The sequence below is a fragment of the Oncorhynchus nerka genome, linkage group LG5, assembly GCF_034236695.1.
Source record: "Oncorhynchus nerka isolate Pitt River linkage group LG5, Oner_Uvic_2.0, whole genome shotgun sequence".
NCBI lineage: Eukaryota > Metazoa > Chordata > Actinopteri > Salmoniformes > Salmonidae > Oncorhynchus > Oncorhynchus nerka.
In genome coordinates this window covers 50,638,142-50,648,028 of record NC_088400.1, presented here as the reverse complement: position 1 = coordinate 50,648,028, position 9,887 = coordinate 50,638,142, and the positions used below count along the sequence as shown (strand labels likewise).

Below are 9,887 nucleotides of genomic sequence, written 5' to 3'. Positions count from 1 at the left end.
CTGTCAGAAGATGCTTACACTCGTTCACATTGTTATGACTCCATACTTGTGGTGAAACACCACGTGACACGTGACTGGGTACCACCATAAGCTTCATAAAAATGTAGTTTGTGAAATTAAGAACGCAATGTTCTTTATCTTGTTGACAGTGACAGCACCCTCCAGTATAAATGAGTGATGCCATAAACTAAAATGTCCATGATCACCATAGAGTTGGACACATTTTTCACCCCGAACATGCCATCAAAGTCTCATAGTCTCTAAGGCAGCCAGTCAACAAGCATTTAAATTATTTTCTACCCATTTCTAAAAATGTGTTGATTTAATTATCATGTTTCTTCATATAAAGGATGGACAAAGTTGTTTTCAGCAACATTGCCTTAAGTATATGACAACTGCAGACCTTTAACCCTACCTTTACAAACTCTGACCAAATGGGCAGTTAAAACACACACACACACACAAACAGGAGCATCACTCACCTTTGACAGTGGTTGCCGCCTCCTTGAACCCCAAACAGACGTACGGCGTGACGTGTAATCCATGGAGGGCTCCCTTGCAGCTGGTGGCCGGCTTAAAGCTGACCGTGGGCAGGTCTTCGCAACAAGGTCCCTGTCCCGGTTCAGGGCAATATAGTTCAGTCCATTCTGGAAGCCTGCAGAGGTCTCTCTACTCATGGGGCTGTCACACTCCTCGTCTGAGCCCTCGCCAGGTTCTCCCCCGAGCTATGGCGTTTGGCATTCCCATGGGCGAACGAGGGGAACACAGGGGTGACGGTAGCCGTAGAGGAGAAGGTTTCGGAGCTGTGCCGCCGATTGGGGTCGGCCCAGGATCACCTTAGCGGCCCTGTCAGGATCCACGGGGTTGACGGCGCCAAGGAGGAACACCCCAATGCCGACAGGGAGGCCCTGCTCACCCAGGGATAGCCTCTTCTCTCTGGCACTGGGGCTGAAGATAATAAACAGAGTTAATATGTATTACAGTACATGGTCTATTACAAAACATCCATAGATAGATGCGATATAGAAAATATTTTATACTTATCATGAACTCAATCCACTTGAACTTAATACACTTACAAACACAACATAAAGTGCTTGCCGTGCCAGGGGAATCTTAATCCTATTCATAGTTTGAGATGCTTTTCTATAACTAGACAAATAACTTTGCTGAATAATGTATTCATAACTGACATTATGGCTAGAGTACTGAGTGTACCTTGCTGAGGTCTGAGGGACGAACTGGGGAGGCATGTTGGCCATTCCAAGTCCAAACGTCATCTCGGTGTACTCATCCTTGCCTCTCTGCGGGGCACTTGGATTCCCTCTTCGATCTGAGATGGTACACTGCCTCCCCATCCAGACAAGGGCACAGGGATGACTCAGGGACCGTGTCCAACCGTCCAGCAGGGGTGTCTCTGGCCTTGGGTGAGTGCGAGACGATGTGGTGCAGGTTCACGTAGTCGGAGAGAGGGGACCTCGGCTGGCTGCCGATGGAGCCCAGAGACAACTCTTGGCTCTCATTGGATGCTGACGGCGAGAAGTACTTGGTGCTCTCACTGAAGTTTATGTTGATATACTCGCCCGGGCTCCTGGGTTCCCCGGGCAAGAGGTGCTCGTTCATGCTGGGCAGGATCCTAAAGCTGTCGAGAGACAGCCGGTTGGGTCGCCCCATCCTCCCCCAGTGGGACGTCAGGCTCTCAGTCCCCCGGCTCTGTCTGATGGCCGAGGGCACCGACTATGTGAACCTGCACTTCTCATCACTGAGAAGTAGTCATCTGACTCCCCACCTAGCGACTGATGGCCTTGAGGGCTCATCAGGACGTACTGGTCATCAGTGTTCCCCACCTCCTTGGAAGTCTGGTGGAGTTTGGTGGGGCGTGGCAGGGAGTCGGCAGAGTAGATGGAAGGCTCACCACCCGGAAGCTGCTCCAGGAAGTAGTCTGGGGGGATCTGCGAGGTGGTGTAAGCAGCGTTGCTAGGGGACATGTTCATGTAGGTCGAGCGGCTCTCAGGGCTTTCAATGGACGACTTGGAGCTGCACCACATCCTCATGTAGCCACTGTCCTCCAAGGAGCCTCCGCTGCTGGGTGAGTTGGTCCGGTAGCCACCCCCGTCCTGGTGGATTTGGGCCCAGGGATTGATGATCTGCTTGGGAGCCGAGACACACATGGGGCTCATGGGCATGTAAGCGTCTGCCTTGCTGTTGTTTCTGTTGGATTCGGGGTAGGACACCTTTGGGGAGGCAGAGATGGAGCTGTTTCTGGAGTGGTGCTCACTGTTGGTGTGGTGGGCAGCCCACAATAGGGTGTACTCATCCAACGAGGCAGACGACAGCTGGGCGGGCACCCTCTGTTGGCGTGGTGTGGTGAGAGAGTATGTCCTCTTCCTGTACGCCTTCTCCAATGTCAGGCCCTCCTCCTGGCACGCCCGCTGTTGGTCATTTGTCCTGTCCATAATCATGTAGCCACACAGGTCGTTGGCCTCCCAGGAGGGGGGAGTGCTGGAGAGGGGGTCGTGGGTGTCACTCCTGGTGAGGGGTAGGAGCCTGGAGGTGTCGCCTGGGCTGGAGCTGTACTCGTCGTATAGCATGAAGCTTGCGTCACTGAGGGAACCTGAGATGGAGGCACTGCAGCTGAAGGGGCGGTGGACAGCATCAGGGGTGGGGAGGGTCCCACTCATGGGAGAGAGGCAGATGGAACTGCAACCTGTGGGGGGGGGGGAGTTGGAGACGGGCAAGGAGCGGCTGTGCTGGAGGCTGGACTCCAGTATCTGGCAGATGCGCCCGCTGGAGAGTGTATTTGACCGGCTCAGGGGGATCCGGTTGGAGAGGGGACTGGTGGGACTCCCGCTCATAGATATTGACATAGACACTGGCCTGACCATGCTGCCATCCCCCCCATTAGCAGTCCTTATCCGATAGGATGTGAACTTGCTCATTGGGGATGTGGCCACTATGCTGTTTGTTTTCGACCTCCTCACTAACCCTGTCTGACTTGGGGGAAGATTGTTCAAGTTGCGTCTTGTGGGCACTGAAATGGGGTTGGTTCTAGCCAACTGACTCTTGTTGCGAGGTCTGAATTCGGACAGCTCTTTCATGGCTTTCATTGCCTCTAGGATGGTTTCGTGGATGATTTGCGCAACCACCGAGTCGTCAGCCTGCATCCAAAGCTCACCGGGGCCTGTGACAGCCGACCTACCAACCTCGATGAAGAAAAAGCTGTCAGAGTGGCCACATCTCCGGATATTCATGTAAACTGACAGCCGCAACCTCCGAGTTCAGTTTCACAAAGCTGATAGTCCGACTGGATAAACACCGCCTAAACACCCCTATTAAATGTTTTGTTTGACCCAGTCCTCTGGATTTCAAATTAACTTGCCATACCTCCTTGTAAAAGGCAGTGGTTGGCGTGATCATACCGTAATTCGCCTCCTCGAAACTGAAAAGAGAGTTAGACGCGGGGCTGTCATAGACTTTCCCCTCTTTCCCCTTTTCCATATCCGACAACACTCGAAACCAGCTCTCCTGCTCCTGCTCATTTTCGGCTGCCACTGCAAAGTATTCCTCCTCGGTGTAAAAGGCAATGAGGTGTTTGTGCTTAGAGTCAGCTCGCTTGTTTATGCAAAGATATGAATCCAGCAGTATCACCCTTTTAGCAGCCAACTTATTTTTCCACTTCTTCTCGCTCTCGTAGTATTCCAGCCGGGCAGGAAAGCTCTCGCTGGGTTCTCGCAACATGAAAAAACGTCTGTGTCCATGCTTCTGTTTCTTTAGATATCCACATTTCTTAATGTTATTACTGTTATTGGTCACATTAGACAACATCTGTCCTCCACTCGTTGGAGGACTCGCCATTCTAATGCGCACGCTTCACTTATTTTAGAGAAGTTGTTTGTGCTATTTCCCAAAGTACCGAAAAAACGATTGTAAATCCGCTTTACTTATTCCATTACCCGAGACAGGTATTTCCTCCCGCTGTCTGCAACAAATGTCCGGAGAAATGATGATAGCTCCGACAGATAACGTCAGATAACAAGCAATAAACATGACTAAATATACATGTTCTACATATATTTACAAAGATACACTTCTTCTTAATGCAACCGCTGTATTACATTTATTTTTAACGTTACAGACATCGTTCACTGGGCTATACTATGAGTCGGCGCTCAGATATTAGCAGTATGTCTCCTCTACGTTTGGAGTCCACAGAAACCCAAAATAACCACATAAATATTCCCTTACCTTTGATGTTCTTCCATCAGAAGACGTAGAAGGAGTCATACTTACCCAATAAATCGTTTGGTTTCACATTGTGTGTCCCTGTATTAGCATATGCTAACAGCTTCGGCTGAAATGCATCAAAAATTACTTCTGGTCCAGCACTATTGCGCATCAAAACTTCCAATTTACATATTATATGTCGATTAAACTGGTCAAACGATGTGCAAAATCGAGCTTTATGATGTTGTTAGCATGTAGAACAAAGGACAGCGCTAACAGACAAACCGGCTTCAAATGCTGGATCTTGGAAAAAGACGTACTCCAAATCGGCCGCGCGCAATAGAGTGCATGATTTTCAGAGGGACACGAGCAATTTCGCCCGCCAAACGTGCAGGGCTCGTGGGATTCTCACAATGAACGTGCCATTTGAAAGCAGGCATCGCGCTGAACAGATAGAGACTGTTCCTGGAGCGGTAGCTGCCTGGGAAGGGTGGGGGCGATGACGTCAAAGTTGACCCAACTTTTCTCTTCACAAGAGAGAGTTTGGGAGAAAGGCTGCCCTGAGAGTTCTGCTTTACATACAGACATAATTTAAACGGTTTTAGAAACTTTAGAGTGTTTTCTATTCAATAATAATTTTTATATGCATATATTAGCAATTTTGGGAAAAAATATTTTCAGTTTACTATGGGTACGCACTTTCTCCAACGGGGGCAGTAATAGACGGGGAGTTCTAAGAGGTTAAGCACCAAATAACACCACCGTGAATGCGCTGGAGAGAAAAACAACATGTGACATTATTACATCCAGTTCTGGCTTGCAATAAAAAGTAGAAGAAAACTACACAGTCATAAAAGGCGGCGCAACCTTGGAATGGCGTGCCTGTCAATCTAGCCAATTCTGCCCAACTCATTGGTGGAATGAACGAACAGCTGGTAAACGGGACCCGACTCACAGCAACCATAGCCATCCCTTCTGTTCTTTTAAACCCGACTCCTATATTACCCGTTTTTCCTTTCCATGTACATATAGTACAGCAGACATCACTGTAACGTAGGGTAAATGTACCAAAATAGCCAATTAACGCCTCCTTCCGCTACATTGTAACGATGTAATAACCGAGAAGGGTCCAAATGCAGGCGTTCTACATAGCAGAAATAGGCTAGATGTTGCCTCTTGCGTTGCACTCTGATCATTTTGGCAGAGACGCGCATAGCCTTCAGCATCGGTGCATAATATAGAGGATTACATTTTTTAAATATTTTTTTTGCTGTGGAAATAAAATAGACCTACCCTGTATAATGTGGTAAACTGTGAATGTTGATTCTTTATCAAATGCGCAATATGTAGCTGAGCACTATTCGCATTGTTGTGAGACTGCAGTGCATGTCATGGAGCGTCGCAATCGCTAAATAAGCATCGCCCTACTTTTAAATAACCGTGCATTATGATATATTTTGCACGCTTGGGTATCCCTCTCCCTGTCCAGCAGAGAACTGCGTATACGACCTCTATATTCTTTCTACTTTCTACTCATGGTTCATCAACAAGCCTGCAATTTAAAGCATTTGATCTCCCAGATGGAACTGTGATAATTGTGTTTCCATGCACATTGATAGTTTTTCAACAAAATAATTTTAATCGCTTGTCATACTGTGGGAATCACGTTTAGGTTGGAGGGTGGCTATTTACATCGTGATGGTGATGACATGGATGAGATGTGTTTTTGGGGGTTCTATTTACTTGGTGCGTCAGGAGCTTCTATTGCACGTAAAAGCCTGAAATGCTGCCACCGTCTGGCTATTTTGATATAACTTTATTTCTCGCGTGAAAAATAGTAATAGTCTCACCAGACACTTCCAGTCTGGGGATGTTACATACAGGCCTACTGGAGCAACTCGACTAGATATAATACCATTTATTTCATTTCATGTACTTAATCGACCCCTTAGCCCTATTCTGTTTTCTCTAAAATACAAATCTGCATGCACAGTTGACCTCTCAGCTAACACAACATTCTCAGTCATGGATAAATGATGCCCCCTACTCCCATTTGGTGTGTAGGCTATGCGTCATCAACACACTTGTTATTCATTGTGCTGTAAAAACAAGTGCTTAATATAGGCTAACCTAAGCTCATGGTCCCTGCATAGAAAAACACCTCTGTTTGTAAAGCTACTGCTTTATTGATTTGTCTTATGGTGCATTTCCATACAGAATTTACACAAAAGGCTCTTTTCTACAGAAAAATACTTTTCTGTTTCCATCTATGTCATAAGGTGAATGCACCAATTTGTAAGTCGCTCTGGATAAGAGCGTCTGCTAAATGACTTAAATCTATGTGGGCTGGCATTCGTATCTCACTGGGCCATGGCTCTAGGGGACTTGCTCTCACTTGGGGCCACTGGTACTTTTCAGCTGTCCTTTACATAACAATGGCTAACTGTGAAGTTCAACATCTTCTCACAAAGCAACTGTTTGGATTATGCAGAGGTTGTTGATTCTGCTCCTCATTGCCGAGGCGGCAGGGTAGCCTAGTGGTTAGAGCGTTGGACTTGTAACCGGAAGGTTGCTAGTTCAAATCCCCAAGCTGATAAGGTACATGTTGAAAATAAGAATTTGTTCTTAACTGACTTGCCTAGTTAAATAAAGATAAAATAAATAGCCCAAAGGCTGGCAGATTATGATATTGAGTGTTTTCTTCTTACATTCCAAAGGGAGTGCATGCAGCCGGCTATGCATTCGTACCCCCGTGGACTGGTTTGGACATTTAACAGTCTCCAATCAGGCTGCAAAGGTGTTGATTTCCTCCTTAACTATTGTATTGTATGGTGAGAACGTGAGAAAATAAATGGGGAAAATATGCATACTTTCTTTATGAAACACCATTTTCCACACCCATGCTAGAGTGGCTAATGCCTAGGAATGCTAGTCTCGGATGTTCCGTATAGCATTCAGCCAATCAGGTTGAAGCAGCGCCCCTGGCTGAACACAGGGCGCAACATCAGGAAGTAGCATTAGCCACTCCGGCCTTGGGCTATGCTCTTCACAAGTCTACACTTGTCAGCCATAGCTATGGAAACCCAATTTTCGCTAGTATAACATAAGGGTGTAAACACTAGAGTATCACTGGTGTTACAGTCGAAAAGCAGCATTAGTGTCTTTACAATAAGCAGAGGAGCAAATATCTGCCAACTCTTGGATCATCCAGCCAATTGTGGGCCACAATGCTAAATACTACCTACATTTGATTTGTCTTGTCCTGCTCTCTGAACTTTAATGTCACAGCCTCCCTCCACCCCCAACCCTCTAACAGTCATATGAAACCCCACTCAACACCCCATTTAACCCCCCTGTCCTCCAGGCTCAGCTGCCCTGATTGGTTTCATAAGCTTTCAAAAAACACACACGTCAGAACAGATTAAATACAATCCCCAGGGGTGTCTAATAAGTGTTGTTCTCTGGTGTTATTGTTTATGGCATTGTGTTTGTGATCCTTGTGACGTTTGACCATTGCCTATTTTTCTGTTTTTGATTCAAGTGTTGATTCAGAGGTTTAAGCTTGACCACAACATGTGTTCTTGGTACTAACCACCACCTCTTATCAGACAAAAAAACATAGTGTACTGAAGAGAGGGCTTTATAGCTACGATACTGGTAATCACCAAGAGCACCCTGGCCTGGCTTGGCCTTTCTGAGACAAACAGAAAACACACTTTTGTGTCATTGTTTTTGGTGGGAATTGTTGTTGTTATTAACCATTAACAGTGACTTAAACCATTTGTATTGGTTATTTAGGAAATTGTTAAAATCCACAAACTGAAAAAGTCAATCTTGGGCCTCCCGAGTGGCGCAGCGGTCTAAGGCACTGCAGTGCTTGAGGCGTCACTACAGTCCGGGTTAGGGGAGGGTTTGGCCGGCCGGGATGTCCTTGTCCCATCGCACTTTAGCGACTCCTGTGGCGGGCCGGGCGCATTCACTCTGACACAGTTGCCAGTTGATGCAGCTGGCTTCCAGGTTAGGTGAGCAGTGTGTCAAGAAGCAGTGTGGCTTGGCGGGGTCGTGGCGCATTGGCTCTCGACCTTTGCCTCTCCTGAGCCCTTACAGGAGTTGCAGCGGATGGGACAAGACTGTAATTACCAATTTGGGAGAAAAGGGGGTAAAAAAGTAAATGCTGACTCACAGCAAGCTGTAAATACATACATGTTTACAGAGAACGCACGTCGCTCACTGTATAGTACAGTGTTCCAGAAGAAACAGAATGTACGCACTCTCTCCCTCGCTCCCTCAATGCTCTCTTACCCTGTTTCGCTCTCTTTAACGGTAATGTTTTTCTGTTTCTGTTGTTTATGTCCCTCCTTCAACCCCCTCACTACCTAGCCTATAATCAAAAACCTTTCCACAAAAGTAGTGCTATGGTATTTTACTAGTCCTGTACGGGCCCTGTTCGCACTCCCACCCCCAAACATCTTCGCACAGCTATGTTTCTGTCTCTCTGTTTTTGTCGCTCGATCAAATCCCTCACCCTCTATATTCACGTGTTCTCTCCATATATGTGATAAATGTTTTATGATTCAAACATATATTTTTGTCTAGCAAATGTATTTCTGTTTCTTTGTTTTTGTCCTTCGTTCAACCCCCTCACCCTCTTTATTCATGTGTTCTTTCCATATACAGTACCACACCTACTCATTCAAGGGTTTTTCTTTATTTTTACTTTTTTCCCCATTGTAGAAAAAAACTATGAAATAACACTTATGTAATCATGTACTAAACAAAAAAGTGTTAAACAAATCTAAATATATTTTATATTTTAGGTTCTTAAAAGTTAGCACCTTCAGCCTTGATGTCAGCTTTGCACACTCTTGGCATTCTCTCAACCAGCTTCACCTGGAATGCTTTTCCGACACTTTTTGAAGGAGTTCCCACATATGCTGAGCACTTGTTGGCTGCTTTTCCTTCACTCTGCGGTCACACTCATCCCAAACCATCTCAATTGGGTTGAGGTCGGGTGATTGTGGAGGCCAGGTGATCTGATATATGTATATTATTGAACCTTTATTTAACTAGGCAAGTCAGTTAAAAACAGATTCTTATTTTACAACCCCGGCCAAACCCTCCCCTAACCCAGATGATACCGGGTGCCAATTGTGCGCCGTACTATGGGACTCCAGTTCACTGCCGGTTGTGATACAGCCCAGGATCAAACCAGGTTCTGTATTGACGCCTCCAGCACTGAGATGCAGTGCCTTGGACTGCTGCGCCACTTGGGAGCCAACACTCTGTCACATTTTTTCTTGGTCAAATAGCCCTTACACAGCCTGGATGTGTGTTGGGTCATGGTCCTGTTGGAAAACAAATGATCGTCCCACTAAGTGCAAACCAGATGGGATGGCATACTGCTGCAGAATTCTGTGGTAGACATGCTGGTTAAGTGTGCCTTGAATTATAAATAAATCACTGACAGAGTCTTTAATTTTATTAAACTTTAAAATAGGCAAGTCAGTTAAGAACAAATCCTTATTTACATTGACGGCGTAACCCGACCAAAACCCTTACCCGGACGACGCTGGGCCAATTGTGCGCTGCCATCATGGGACTCCCAATCGCGGCCAGTTTTGATGCCTTAGTCCACGGTGTTCATTTAATCTTAAATAGACAGC

The 9,887-nt window shown here is 46.3% G+C and overlaps 1 pseudogene; it reads right to left on the bottom strand.

Annotated features, from left to right (window-relative positions):
• Positions 1 to 474: 474 nt before the first annotated feature.
• Positions 475 to 3,855, bottom strand: LOC115129170 (insulin receptor substrate 2-like; annotated as a pseudogene).
• Positions 3,856 to 9,887: the final 6,032 nt, after the last annotated feature.